Source organism: Alligator sinensis, unplaced genomic scaffold (assembly GCF_000455745.1).
Source record: "Alligator sinensis unplaced genomic scaffold, ASM45574v1 scaffold2077_2, whole genome shotgun sequence".
Lineage (NCBI taxonomy): Eukaryota > Metazoa > Chordata > Crocodylia > Alligatoridae > Alligator > Alligator sinensis.
In genome coordinates this window covers 155,226-171,525 of record NW_005843276.1, presented here as the reverse complement: position 1 = coordinate 171,525, position 16,300 = coordinate 155,226, and positions in this window count along the sequence as shown.

Sequence of the window (16,300 nt, the reverse complement as noted above, 5' to 3'; positions counted from 1 at the left end):
CATTCTGAAATACTGCCATGTGAATTCACAGATGGTAGTGAGATGGGTAGGAGCATTTTTCTTACAAAAACGATGGGTGACAGAAGAGGCTAAGTGGCCTGAGTTCTAGTCTTCATTTCTTATTGAGAACACATTGGCTAGGTACAGACATTTAAAAAGCCTGAAGCAGAATCATTCTAAGGTATGTGGTTTTCCATAAACAGCATAGTTTAGCTCGGTAGCGAACAGAACACATGTTCACCCTTTGGTGCAGGAGGCAAATCTTAGACTGAGTTCTGCCATCTTTAAACCAGTTTATGCGTGCCAAAACGTTTGTTCTGTTACAGGTATAGACCAGTTTCCGATCACTTGTACTGGTAAAAGTGTAATCCATGTCTACACCTGGCCTTTGGGGTGTGGGAGCTCAATATGAGCAGGCTTTGATGTAAATATTTATTGTAAGTAATTTCATAAGTGAGACACTAGATACCCTTTTCACCCCAGGATAAGATGCTGGTCTGGGCCTGGCAGCAGGGCCCAGAGGCTGCTTTTTAATTGGTTCCCCGTGATTTTGTTTCACTGTATTGGGTGTTGTCCCCAGATTAATATCATTTTGTAAGTATTTTATACCAGTGTGGATGACTGGGCCTGAGGCGAAATAATGAATCTCTGAGAGAGTCGAGAAAGGATAGTTCCAGGGAGGACAGAGAGACAGTCGCAGGGAGAGCACATTACAGAGAAAAGAAGGGAAGGAATAGTCCCAAGGAAGACAGAATGGAGTCCAAAGAAGGACAGATGTGACTGGAGCGACACAATAAAGACTGTTTGTTTTGAAGCAGAGCCTGCTGTGCTGTTTGGGATGCTGGTACTCTGACCCCTACTCGTTGAAGAAGAAAACATGACTCTTCCCAGGAGCTTAATAAAAAGAATGAGTTCACTGAAATGTGGGTGCTTGAGGTCACAGGAGAAGTCAGGGACTGAAAAGAGCCCGTGCTCAAAGCCAGAGGCTTGCCCTTTGTGAAGCTATACCAGGGCTGGTTTCAAGGGGTCCTCTCAGTAGAGGAAGACTAAACAAGCTTCTTCCAGGGGAGTCCCAATGCAGGGTCCTTCATCCCTCCCCCCCCCTCAAAGTGGCATTGATCCAATGACAGGATGTTAGACAGCTTTCATGTCAGAGTTACTATCACAAGCAATGTAGAACACATGCCTGAATCAAAAAGGACTATCTTGCAGTAGTATTCACACGCACGCAACATTTTAAAATTAGGTAACATATAATAATGCCCATACCATGATCAAAGAAATTGGAGTTCTGTTGGACAGGTGTGTTATATGTAAGATAATTCAGGTCAAATAGCAAAAGGAGATAGAGAAAATTCATGCAATTCCAAATGGAGTTTGTAACAAAATAGGAATGGACTTTTTCACTGCAAACCCACAGACTACTTCATTATTAGACTTCTGTTCAAACTTCTGGGTTGAATTGTTGGATGCTACTGCAGTGATCCTCACAGACAGTACAATAAAGTATTTGAGGATGTGCCATATCCCATTCTGTCTAGTTTTGGGCAGGAGTGAATTTGTGCAGTTTACTTTGTATTGGAATTCAGTCATATCACATCATCACCATATCACAGCCACTCAAATGGTAAAGCTGGATTAGAAGCTAAAATTGCTAAAACTATTAAAGAAAGCAAGGAAAGTTCCTCTCTTCCATGCAGAAAGGATAGAAAATATTTTGGTAAGCCACTCTTGAATGGAGGGAGACTCCCACAGGTGACCTTACTACATGGTACAGTACTCAAATTATACCTTGGTGGCAATAGACTCATTCATTATTACAGCTGGCAGTGATGGTTTGAGTAGTAAACAGAAAGGATGACAGACATGCAAAGCTGCCTGTGACTGACAAGCAAATCTTCCCAGAACTGTAACAGAGACCCTGTCAGAATCAAACTGTTCCTTCTAGACAAATCATCTCCTGGAAGTATCTTCATGATTCTGCACATGTTAAACAGAATAATCCTTGTTTATCTAATATAACAGCAGCTGTACATATAGTTCACCAAAACTACAAATGTAGGGCTGCAAATGCTAGCACTACCGGGACATACTCAATAGTTTTATAGCTGTGCGAAATTTTTACTTTTATCTTAGTCCTTTTACTGCTTTTATTATTATTTATAATAACTGTCAAATGGATTTTCCAAACCTTTATGTACAAGCTTAGAACCTAAATGGTCTAAGTCAATGGGTGAGCCTAGTTTCTCCAAAAATATTTGTTGCGTGTATAAGTAGTCTCCAAATATTTTGGGATTGAAATTCACTTTCTATCGAACTCCAGAAAATCTGTGTATCACGTAATTCTGGAATAAATCTTATTTTTGGTTGTATTGGTCTTTTGTGCAGCAACGGAGAAATCTTGATGAATCCTTATTCATAATATACACTGATTTCAATGACTAATCCCTATCTGTTATTCTTGTTGATTTATCTAAATCACAGAAATATTGTTTGTGCTCCATAATGGAATGACTGAACAGGAAAATACCAAGTACTGATTAATGAATAATGCAATCTATAGTTTGTAAAACTTATAGATAAGAGTTTAGATAGCTCATGTAACACTGGTAGATCTGCAGTTCCAGAGAGATATATTAAGAAAAAAAGTTTGTATACATAAGGCTAAAGGATTAGAGACCTAAGTCTAGCTTGGCATGAGTAGTAGATGGGTTATTCTGTCAAAAAAATTATAAATTAAGTGGTAAAGAAGTGTAATAGGTTAATTGATTGGATAAAGTAGAAAACCACAACAGAAATGTGGAAACTTTGGTGTAGGGGGTTGTTAAGGAATAAACAGAATAGTAATGCCATAGGAACTATTTGGTGTAAATAGCAACGACTGTGAAATAAACTGGGTGATTAAGAAAAATGGGGACCCAAAGGAAGGTAAGATTTAGAAGATACGGAAATTGGGATGCCCCAGTGAAGTCCACATTAGCTTCCTGGAATAGGACTGTTGGGGTAGAGGAAACACTAGGATGATGGCTATCTACTCAGAAAAAACAGCACGTCTCAGCTACCCAAATCAGTCTTCCCAAGAGAAGATGTAAGTAACATGAATTTTTCTCTATTGCTGCTCTACCCTTCTATGGTGATACTCATTAATAATATACATAAAGATCATTTTATGGTCAAGCTCATTAATAATGCAAGTTACCTCACTTGGGTGGGTTGGAGTGCTCCATTTAATGACAACCTTTCTAACAGAGCAATAAACAGGTGGATGGATTACTGCATACTGACTTCCAATTGACTTAAGTGATTCAATTATAGATTAGCCTACAGTAGAGAATTTCTGGTACAAAATTTTAGACAAACATCATTTGTAAAGTCTTTAAAATTTCAGGTTTTGTGAGCATTTTCATATATACCTCTTCTGTTTAAAAAGATAACTGAACTCTAAGATTATCTCCACAAATAATATTATGAATCAGATTTTTCTCCATTCAGCTAGCTTTATTAACTGGTATCTCATATAATAAATAAAGGAATGTAAACTATTGTAGATCTGAGCAATGTTTGGAGGCTATTGATTTATTGATTGATTTATTGGATTGGAACTGAAAGGATTTATTTATTGAAAATGAAAAGTCTAGTTTGAGAGAGTTGCTAAAGAATTTTAATTGGAGTGCACATCTTGTCCAAGTTATCTTGGTTTTTATACATTTAGAGCAATGTCAACAGTACTGATTTGGCTCAGAGATAGTTTAGCATTGCAACTCAGGAAGTTCTTCCTTTATCTAATAAAAAATATTATACCTAATAAACAGCAAGACCGAAACAAGGTTTATTTCCTACTCCTTCTCCTGTCTTCTCTGTCTGTGATTCATTATCAGAGATGAAATGTCCACCTTTTGAGCCTTGCTTAGTGGTTATCACTGGTAAACAGAGGCTTGTTCATACAGTTCTCAGCTTGTTTTCTATGTTCCAAAAAAAAAAAAAGAAAGAACAAAAACATCCCACCCCAATCCAATAAAAAAGAAAAAATCTATTTGTGAGCAGGGCCAGATTAACCCTTTAATGGGCCCTAGGCAAACAAATTTGTGGGCCCCTACTTTTTCCTACTTTTTTCACTCAATAATTATAATATGGAAAATAAGCACAACTGGGCCCCTTCTGCAGTTAGGGCCCTAGGAATGTTCCTAGTTTTCCTATCTGTTAATCCAGCCCTGCTCGTGAAGAACTCTCATTTTGTGTACAGACAGAACTTCCTGGCCATTTACTTGAGAATGGTAGTTGCTATCACTGTTAAGACTTCAATCACTAAAAATAATTGCACTTAAAAACATAGTTGCCATTTTAATTTTTTTTATGTGGGCTGCAGGAAAAATACATGCTTATTATGATTTATAATGTCTCTATAAATCATTAATGTAGCTTTACTATACTAGTACTGCAGTTACAATATAACTGTGACACTGCTTGCGATAACTATGAAATACTGTGACTTATTACTCCAGAAAAATTATGATAACTATGACTGCAAAGTAACTATAATGTGTCAAGACAGTGATGTAATTGGAAAGTGACTGTGATGCAAGAAAACTAAGAAATGATTACCATGAAGTCTGACAGCAAAGAGACTGTAAATTTAATATAATTTGCTACATCTGTGTGATGGCCTGCCAATTCTAATGTATTCTAAAATGCATATGATCACAGTGATGGCAATTTTCCTTGTAAAATAACTAGGCTCCAACTTGACTTTCCAAAAGGTTGATTCTTGCAGCCCATTTAACAGGCTATTTTTAAGACACTTGCAACTTATTTCTTGTCTAGGTATAACTGCCAGCTGAAAATTTGGAATATATGTCAAGCATTTCATTTCTTTTATCTCCTACAATTTTTCCAAGCTTGGCAAGATTTAGTTCAGCCTTATGACTTCAGCTTCATTGCTGTCAGATTACCTGGTAGCTATATTAGCACTTAGTTACTCCAGGGTCTTTTCAGGAACAAAAAGGACTTCGGCATACTGTATAAACTTCTACCATTTTGTTCTTGCAGTATCTACTACTGAATCAGTTAATGTTTTTGGTCATCAGGATTTTTCCTATTTTAAATGTTAGTAGAGATTGGTTTTTGTCAATGAATGTGAAGACTTTCCTTTTCTGCAGGTTACTGTAACATTTAGTTTTGACTAATCTGCCCAAGTTTATGGAAATGCATCTTACTGATATGATAGATATAAACAATAGGCAAGCCACAATACACGCACTGTATCATTATACATAGTTATTTCATGCTTGATGGTAGCTATTAGGTTTTGGGTGATTCAGAGAGACTTGACCCAGTTTATCTTGCTTGGACCTTGAGGTGTGATGTTCTATATGTTCTATATTTTATTATATATAATGGTTCAAATTCTGTATATTAGTCAAAATCTGTCATTAAAAGCAAAACCTGAACTCTGGCTGATGCCCACTGTGGCAGGGGCAGTGGGGTTGTTGAACCACGGGAACCTGGTGGCAGTGATGGGATCCCTGCATCACGGGTCCTGCCAGTGGTGCCACAGCATGCCAAGCTACGAGGACATGGCAGCAATGGTGAGATTTCTGCATCACAGGACTTACTGGAGGTGCTGCGGCAGCCTGAGTTGCAGTCAATGGGGCGAAAATGCCTGAAGGAAAAAAAAGCTGCTGCTGGTGTGGATGTGTTTTATAAGTGTTTGCCAATGCCAGTTTGCCAGTGGAGGTGGCAGGGCAAAATTAAAAGTCCCATGAACCAGTTCAAAGGTGGAACTGGAAGGGAGTTCCCAGCAGCCAATGGAAGGCTGCAATCGAGCCACAAACCCCAGGAGGGGCAACTGGTGGCAGCCTCTGACCAAGGAGTTGCCCCTACAGGCTGACTCAGAGAAGTCAGGTGACTTACCTGGAAAGGGGGCATGGTAGTATGGCTTCAGAGAGTGGAGCCAAGGCAGCGGCAGATCTGCAGTACAAGAAGAGAGGGATGAATGGTAAAGGACCATGAGTGAGGAACAGGGGAAGGCTGATGCTCCTCTTGCCCCTTTGGGGCTATATCCATTAATCTGGACTGAATCAAAGAGGGACCAAGTATAAAGACGCGGACTTGGCCTGGGCAAATCAAGCCAAAAACGCATCGAACAAATATGAGGTAAAACTGCGACTGTGCAACATCGGAGTAACAACCAGTTGGCGCTACACGAGGTGTAGGGGAGCTGGAGCTCCAATGTTCCCACGCTAACGATTAGACCCAACAAGATACCATTGAGCCAGGATTAACACCATTCCCCAGTATTAAAGTTCCAACAAAGGTATGTCAGGTGAGAAGCATTTGTGGTCTTGGTAACTGGTGTCAGGGATCAAACTGTTGTGCCGCACAGCCTCAGTTAGCTATGGGTGGCTAGAAAAACCTAAGCGGGGAGCTCAAAACAGGCACAGCAAGTTACAAATTGGTGCATTGGCCTGAAACTGTGAGGATAATAGAACCCTGGAGCCTGGCACCAAAATGGAGGTCAATATGATGCCATCAAGTGGAGTTGTTGGGATAAATACTACAAGCAGTGACAAAAGTCCTTGAGGTGCAACAACGACAGGCCCTACAACAAACTGCTTAGGCATAACTGGTCCACCTTTAAGATGCACAAGATGTCGAAAGATGACGATACAGAAGCGTTTATCAAAGCATTTGAAAGGAACGCTATACAAACAGGATTAGATAGATCCTTGTGGGCAGAACAGTTACGTTCATTGCTAATTGGAAAGGCCCAAACAGCTTATAGGGCCCTTCCTAGAGACTTTATCATATGCTTATGATAAAGTTAAGCTGGCAATTTTACATAGGCTGGAATTAACCCCAAAGCACTATAGGTGACCTTTTAGGGCTAGAAAGGGGAAAGATGACAAGAAACCACGGCTATTAATGCAGTTGTTAAAGGATCTGTTAGATAAATGGGTTCCCCCAGCCACTGTAGGTAGGGAGACTGTAGCCGACCAAGTTTTGATGAATGGGTTATCTGGGACTTAGAAGAAGGGATGCAATTATGGGTGAGGAGACATCTGCCCAGTTGGCAGAAGAGGCCCAGAGAATTGCAGAAGCCTATGCTGCCTCGGAAATGAAGACTATTAAAGAAAGGCCCTATAAAAGTGAGAGGAGCCACTGTTATAGGGAGGAGGAATGTTATTGGGGGCCTTCAAAACATGCAGTCCAGGGAGTAATGTGTTATCCATGTCATACTGGATATGTGGCCAGAGAGTGTCCCCAAGGACCACAGGTTCATTGGAGACAGGCAGGGAGCGCCACATGAGTCTGGAAAAGACAGGGTAATAGTGAACCCATGCAAGAAATGGATTGTAGTTTTGGTGGAGGGAGTGAGGTTACAGTGTGGGATCATCCCGAGGTCACAGCATGGATAGCTGGCTGAGCATTACAGGCTACACTTCACACAGGGTGCTCTCGAACACTCATAAGTTCTGGTCTGATACCAGAAGATGCCATAACTTGGTGTAAGCTGGTTAGGATGAGGTGTATACATGGCAGAGCTGAATAGTATCAGAGGGGATATGTGAAGGGAGGAATAGCAAACAGAGCAGATAGGATGAAGGTAGGGTTTGCCCCCGAGCTAGATGGAGAAATGTTTGTGGGGAGAGATTGACTCCTTTTGTATGATGTTCTGGAAGAAGTAAAGCGGGCTGAATTAGGAAGGGATGGCCCCAAGTAGAAGGCTGGATAGCAAAGGAAGAAAAGCATAGCTCCTCCAAGGAAGAGCCATTTATTAGCTTGGGGGTAGGCCCAATGAGCCCTCACTTCAAGGTTGTGCAAGATGAAGAAGAAGAGTTCGCGAGGATCATTGAAAATGAAGTTACCAGCATCAAGGGGCAAATTGTAAGACCTGAACTACAAATAAGTGACCCAGATTTTGAGATTAGGGATGGGTTGTTATACCAAGTAAAGCAATCTGAAGGGAGTGAGTGCGTTTGGCAGTTATTGGTACTGTGAGCGTTTTGGAGGGAGGTGTGGGACATGGCCCATGCGATGCCCATAGGCAGATGCTTTGAGGGAGAGAAAATGCTAGGTAAAATCTAACGGTGTTTCTTTTGGCCGGGTATGCGGGAAGAACTGACACACTGATGTGGGTGTTATGTGGAGTGTCAGTTGGTGGAGGAAAGATGGCCGCATAGGGCTCCTTTGCAGGTCACGCCTATCATTCACACACCATTTGATAGAATTGCTCTCGATGTCATGGGACCACTCACCAAAAGTGGTGCAGGGCATCAGTATATACTCATTTTAATTGATTACACAACGCAATATCTGGAGACGATCCCACTCAGAACGGTCATTGTGCCTCATATTGAGGAAGAGTTGTTAAAGTGGATTTCCCGTTTTGGTATACCTAGGGAAATCTTGCAGACCAAGGTATGAATTTTATGTTGGGGGTGTTGAAGGCCATATGTCACGTGCTGGGCATTAAGCATTTATGAACATCGGTTTATCACCCCCAGACAAATGGCCTAGTTGAGTGCCTAAAAGGCACAATCAAATGTTTGTTATGATGGAGCATGCAGAAGAAGCCCAGGAAATGGAACCTGCTTTTAGTTCCATTAATGTTTGCTCTAAGGGATACACCACAGTTGTCAAACCAGTTTACACCTTCAAATTTATATTCAACCATGAATCTAGAAGTTTACTGCAAGTAGCCAGGGAAGAGTGGGAAGATTTGGGGCATAAACAAGTTGCAGCCCAACAATTTAGACAGGAGATGATTGAACGCCTTAAGCGGGCCTGGCAGTTAGCCCAGACAAATATGGAGAAAGCACAGCAACTGCAGAAAGCTAGTTACGACCAAAAGGATTGGAAAAGAGTGTTTCAGACTGCGGATAAAGTGCTGGTTCTGCTTCCCTCATCCTCAAATAAATTATTGACTAGGTGGCAAAGGCCTTTTGAGATAATGAGGAGGACTGGGCCCGTAGACTATGAAGTAGCCCGCCCAGGACACACAAGGGAACACCAGATGTACCATGTAAACCTGTTGAAGGTTTGGAAGGAGCCAGAGGGGTGACTGCTGACTCCTGAAGAAGTAAGAGAAGAACTAGGTCCTGAGACAGGAGAAAATACACAAAGGGGCATGATAGAAATAGGAGACTGCCTCATGAATGAACAGCAGAAAGAGGTGGGTCAGATCATCTTCAAATTTGGTGAAGTGTTTAGCGAGGTCCCAGGAAAGGCCAGGGGCATAGTACACAAAATAAATATACCCAAAGGGGTAGTTGTGAGGGAAAGGTGGAAACTGGTCCCCCATCATCTACAACCTCAGGTATATGATGAGATACAGAAAATGCTTAAGCAAGGGGTGATGGTACCACCTTGGAGCCCCTGGAGAAGCCCAATGGTGGTCATCCCAAAATCTGATGGGTCATTGAAGATATGCATGGATTTTCAGGGTCTTAACATGGTTGCATGTTTTGATGCATTCCCCGTGGCCCATGTAGAAGATCTACTGGAACGGATAGTTCAGGCAAAGTACATCTCTACCCTGGATCTTTCCAAGAGCTACTGGCAGATCCACATGGCGGGAAAAGACCAGGAAAAAACAGCTTTTGGTACACCGTGGGGACTATTTGAATTTACAAGGATGCCATTCAGCCTTCACGGCACCGCAGCCTCTTTCCAAAGGCTGATAGATAACATCCTAGCTCCACATACGAGGTATGCTGCGGCATACATTGACGATATAGTAATTTATTCTCAGTCATGGCCTGAACATCGGCAACATGTGGAAGTAGTGTTACGAGAATTGTGTTGATTTAATATGACATCAAATCCAAAACAGTGTGCATTAGGAATGCGGGAGACCAATTATCTTGGGTTTCGAATGGGACAGGGGCTTATACGATCACTGGCAAGTAATGTAGAGACCAAAGAGAAATATAAACCACCACAAACAAAAAAACAAATGCGCTCCTTTTTGGGTTTGGCCAACTGTTATCGAAGATTCATACCAGGCTTTATGGAGTTGGCCGTACCCTTGACGAATTCCATAAGGGGCAAAGTGCAGGTGTAGTATGATTTTTTACATTAGTTATTATGTTTAAATGATAATAGTATTGAATTGATAAACCTCTATAATTGTGTTAGAAGACAAAGAAAAATAAAGGTATGTACAATTTTATGAACAACTAAAACTCCATTTTGTGCTTGTTTCCTGCCTCACATAAGTAAATTAACTTTGTATGCCCTGTGTAGGTGAGTGTCTGTGCGAGAGGGTGAATGGTGGAAGAATGGTAACTATTTGCATGAAAACAGAAGAAGATTTAATTGATTGTGTAAGCAACAAGGCACCAATGTATAAATTACCAGACAGTAAACTAATTAAGCTAATTAATGGATGGCTGAAGAACTCGTCTGTGATCAGGTGCAAAGATAGTAAGAAGAAAGAATTTTGCATATCCTGCCATTTGAACTACACAATACTTCAAAACAGAGATAACCAACTTTACTGGAATTACCTTGTTGGAGGTAACCAACTTTACTGGAATAACCTCAAGTTGAGATAACCAGAAGAAACAACCTCTAATTAAAAACTAAGCATGGAAAACCCCAATGCTGAACAAAGACTTGAAATCCCTATAAAAGTGAGATGCAGACAAGCCAAGATGGGGAATCCACTCTCTGCAACCTCATGGAACACAGGCATGTCTGTTCTTCCCCTGCTCCTATCACCCTCAGTAAGCCTGGACCCAGTGTCACGGGATAGGGTCCCTAAGGATGGCTGTCATCTCCTAAGGCCCCTCGACCGTGCCAGTTCAGCCCGATGGGCACCCTCTATTCTCGCCCGCCACATCTTGATGTATTTGTAATATAGAGAGGCTGCCTTCACGTCCTGCTGGCCACGGTTCTGATGGATATCCTTGAACCCTGTGGGTTCTGGACCCCTTATGGGTCCCATTTTGAACTAGGTGTCCCAGGGATGCCCTGGCCTTATGTGTGTGGCTCCAAACCACCCCTTTACCACACCCCAAGCCTTGCAGATGGTATTGCTGTTGTCTCTCCCAGGCCTTGCTACAACTCGGCCCCCTTGTCCTCACTGGGCTCTCTGCAGCCCTGTCTCTGCACCCCTTGGCATTGGACTCTCTGCAGCCCTGTCTCTGCGCCTCTCAGTGCTGGGCTTTCCGAAGCCCTTGTCTCTGCGCCTCTGTCTCTCTGCCCCTAGTGTCGCACCCTCACTGGCACTGGGGTTGGTGCACCCCAAATGTCGTGCCCTCACTGGCGCCAGGGTCTGTGCACCCCAAATGCCATGCCCTCACTGGCACTGGGGTTTGTGCACCCCAAATGCTGTACTTTCTCTGGCGCTGGGGTCCCCACGCAGCAGTGGGCCCCCAATGAAGCCTCCTTGTTCCCCAAATAGCTTCACCCAAACTACCGGTGGTTATGATACAACAAACAAAACATAAGCCTCTGGGCTATAACATAATACACAAGACCAAGGTGTGCTCTGCCCCTTTAAAAGCATCTAACTTAGTCCCCGGCACTAAGTGTATAGGAGGAAAGGGTACCTGCGGAGCTCACAGAGCCCCATTAGCCCTAGGTGCAGCACATCAGGCAGTTACTGCGTCACTGGGCGCTTTCTCCTTAGAGGCTCCTTCCCCTCTAGTTGCTAGCAGGGAACTGCCTTCCGTAGCTCCAGCCTGGGGGTTTAGATGGGCCCAGGGCCCTGCCCCTTCTGGTCAGCTGACCTCGTGCAGGTGCAGGCTAATTTGCCCTCTGGCTTGTTGCCCTGGTAACCTGCACCAGGGCTTCTGTCTGTCTTTGGGCTCTCTCCCCAGGCAGTTTCTGCTCTTCTAGGAGCAGGGCACCTTAGTGCCCCTGCGACACCCAGCCATCCAGTGCTAACACTGAATAACTTCTGCTGGTAACTATAATATCTTACTGGAGTGTTTTCGTCTGTATGTTTGTCTATGTCTGTTTGTATGTATGCTTATGTATGTCTGTTTGTATGACCGGTGTGTCCAAGCTTATGTATCTGCTTCATGTAATCAATAAATGTGGCATTTTGCCTTATCCCCCTTTTTAAGGTCTCACTCTTGATTTGAGCAATTGGCAATTTAAAGTAACACAGGGAGTAATACACTGTATGCCCTTGATGGAGGAGGCCTTTTGGAATATCAAGAGAGACTTACGTAGTGATGTGCTCGTGATGACCCTTGACTTTTCTAAGCCTTTTATCCTACAGATGGACGCCTCCTAAATAGCAGCAGGAGCAGTCCTATGCCAAGGAAAAGATGAAGCTTAACAACCAGTGCCGTTTGCAGGTAGGAAATTAAACACAGCCAAGTGCAGGTATTCAGCAATTGAGAGGGAATGTCTGGCTAATAAATGGGTGGGCATATATTTCCCTTATTATTTAATGGGATGGGAGTTCACACTCATAATGGACCATGTACCTTTACAGTGGTTGCACGAGTCTAAGTGTGATAATGGGCGCATAATGTGTTGGGCACTAGCTCTTCAGCCATTTAAATTCTCTGTCGGGTACAGGCCAGGAGCAAGGAACAAAGTTGCCAATTTCTTGTCTCGGTGTAGTGAGTCAGCAGTGAGGCCAATGGAGCAGAAAGCGTGGCACAATCAGAAGACTGACAAAGCACACGAAGAAGATATCACACTGAAGATGCCACAAGGCAACTTGAGTGGAGAGATATCTGGCAGAGGCAGTGGGGTTGCCGAGCCATGGGAAACTGGCAGCAGTGGCATGGGTCCTGCTGGCAGTGCTGCAGCATGCTGAGCCACGAGAACATGGTGGCAATGGCGGGCTTACTGTGCCACAGGACTTACCAGCAGCACTGCGGCATCCTGAGCCACAGCCCACAAGGACAAGGATACCCAAAGGAGAAAAAAAGCTGCTACCAGCGTGGATCAGTTTTATAAGTGCATGTTGATGCTGATTTGCCAGTGGAGGTGTTGGGGCAAAGTTAAAAGCCCCACAAACTGGTTCGAAGGCAGAACTGGAATGGAGTTCCCAGCAGCCAAGGGAAGGCTGCAGCCGAGTCACAAACCTCAGGGGCGACGACTGGTGGCAGCCTCCGACCGAGGAGCTGTCCCTACAGGCTGACTCAGAGGAGTCAGGTGGCTTACCTGGAGAGGGGGTGTGGAAGTCCGGCTTTGGAGAGTGGAACCAAGGCAGCAGCAGTTCTGTGGGACAAGAAGAGAGGGATGACTGGTAAAAGACTGTGAGTGAGGAACAGGGGAAGGCTGACACTCCTCTTGCCCCTTCGGGGCTATATCCATTCATCTGGACTGAATCAAAAAGGGGCGAAATATAGATGTGGACTTGGCCCGGGAAAACCAAGCCGAAGAGGCACCGAACAAATACAAGGTAAAACTGTGTCTGTACATCATTGGAGTAACAATGGGTTGGCGCTACACGAGGTGTAGGGGAAGCGGAGCTCCACTGTTCTCGCACTAACGATTAGACCTAAAAAGATACCACTGAGCCAGGATTAACACCATTCCCCAAGACTGAAGTTCCAACAAAGACGTGGCGGACAAGAAGCATTTGTGGTCTTGGTAACTGGTGCCAGGAATCAAACTGTTCGGCCACAAGGTCACGGTTAGCTCTGGGCAATTAGAAAAACCTAAGCGGGGAGCTCAAGACAGGCATAGCAAGTTACACCCACACATTGACTTGCAAGTTCAATGGCAAGATTATTGTATGGAACTCCTTGGTATCAGTCAGACTGTGTCCCATCCTAAGAAATTTGCTATGAAAGGCTGAATTTAACTGTTAACTGTAGATACTCTTCTGAAATTAAAGGCTTTTAATGCCAGCTACCTGGCTTTCAGATTCTGTTAGGAAATAAATACATTTTGTAGCTCCAAAAAAAAAAATGTCAGTGCTACAGGATAAATCAATAACATCTTGATTTACACAGAATGTATGCATTTATGTGTAGCCCTGTGGGGTCAAGCCAACTCTCAGAATCTCAATATTGCGCTGACAGGAGGGCATAACACAATTGCACATATACAAACACACAAATCAATTAGGTGCATACACATGCACACTACCAGCTCAGGCACATACACATTCAAACCAGCCTAGGCACATGCATACCTATTACCAATTCAAGCACATACACTATACACCCCAAAAGTTAGACACAGATAACTAATTTGTATATCATACACACAATGCCATATATATATATATATATATACACACACACTCACACTAGCAACTCAGATACACACACGTTCAAAATAACCAGTCTAGGTTCATGCACACCTATCACCAGTTTAAGCCTATACACGCTGTCGCAGGGAGAAACAAAAGGGAGGACCCCAAAGGGCAAGGGGGGAACCCCGGGAACAGGAATCTGGGGAAGAACCAGGAGGAAAAAGCAAAAGTAAAAGGGAACACTCACCTGCAGCGGGACCCGCGGTGAAGCCGGAACACTGGGAGAAGCCCGTGCGAATCATCAGCCGCACCTTCATACAGCTGCAGCCGGCTGGTAACGTCAGCAACTATCACCGGTCGGCGGAAATAAAGTGGGCCGCAGCAAAGAAGCGGGGGGTCAAACGCTGGGAGAAGCCCCAGCAGGAGGGGTCTCCCTCAAACTCCTAACGAAGCGAACAGGGCTGGAAGCGGCGTTCCCCAGCAGAGGAGGATCTGGCTACACTCGCTGCGAGCCAGAGGCTGCCAGCTGCAACAAAGACGACACTGAACGAGGAGAAGGACAGGACAGGAGAGCCCAGAGGGACTCTGATTACAGTGGCCACCGGGGAGGAGGGGGAGGTGCTGACCCACTACCCAGCATCTGACCAAGTGGGGCGGTAGAGGGCCCTGGGGCAGCCGGAGAGACGCGTCTCACAGAAGACGTAAGGCCAGGGCAGCACAAAATGCTGCAGAGCACAGACCATGGCAGCGTATCATCGATACCACAAGTAACTGGTGGACTTAGGTTCACCGGAGGGCTTCAGGGGGCCTGAAGATATAGGAGCCAGAGCGGCAAGGGAGAGGAAGTCTGTGGAAGGCCACAGGATCCCATGACCACGTGGAGAGCCTAGGATCACCCCATAAAAGTCTAAGGGAGTGGGTTGTGTGTGGTTTGGCCTTGGGGCTGGATGGGGGGGGTGTGGAGGGTCCCTCAGGGTGTGACAGGAAGGCTCTTTTCTTTTGAGGGTTTTTGTTGTTTTTTTTTGTGATCCAGTTTGCGTTTCCCACTTTTTGGAGGGGTTGAGTATCAGGACACAGGGAGGGCCCGATTGGTGTGTGAGCCTCAGGATCGGGGTTAGCATTAAGGAAAGTCAGCGGGCATGATAACTAGGGAGGAACCAGGGGCCCGGCGTTTGGGAGTTGGCCACAAGAATAGCAGTGACCCGCCACGGCTGGGTATAAGGGCGAGGTAGAGGGGAGGTAGAGCTTTGCAGAAGACCGCCAGAGAGACATCTCGCCCTCGAGGGAATCCGAGTGGTACCACACCCCACTGTATTAGGATTCAAAGTCGTGGCAGGTGAGATTGGGGAGTACCACATCGGGAGCAAACATCTACTCGAAGGGCCACCCGGGGTAACAAGGCGGACACCATCGTATATCCAGACCAAACCCGCCCAGGACAGGATGTTCAAGGCCAGGCGGGCACACACGCTACGCACACCAAATTTAGACAGAATTAGTTACCAGTTACCAACACCTGCACATTCAATACACATACGTGGATTACTAATTCATATACCATGCACACACACACAATGATATCTATTTATGTGTATATATATATGTGTATTCACTAATTTACACACATACCACCCACCTACACATACACACTGGTTCCTAAGTTGTGTGTTGTGATGTGTATGTATGTATGTGCTTGGTGTACTTGGGATACCTGGGGAAAGGTTAAGGTAAGAAAGTAGAAGTATAGGGAGTTAAAGTTACCAGGACCGGGATTAGAACCAGTAGACTGCAGGGGCCTGGGCTGAAGAACTGAGGCTCTGGGGTAACTTTAGTTTAATTGATCTTAATTCATTAAAAGACAACGCCCAAAGCCTGCAGAACAGGGAAGCATGCCGGCACAGAGTCTGGGACTGGAGCCAGAGCTATGGGGAAGCTGAAAAGGTAGGTAGGGAGAGGGAAAAATGGGACTAAGGGAAAGTGTGGGTGTTAAAAGAGGGGCTCTGGGTGTGGGGAGCAAGAGGATGGCTCCGGGGCAGCTAGAGAAGTTGCAGGGAGTGGCAGTAGGTGCTGGAAGCTGGAGCAAGGCTCCAGCTGCTGAAACAAACTACAGGACAGCTAATAGGAGCT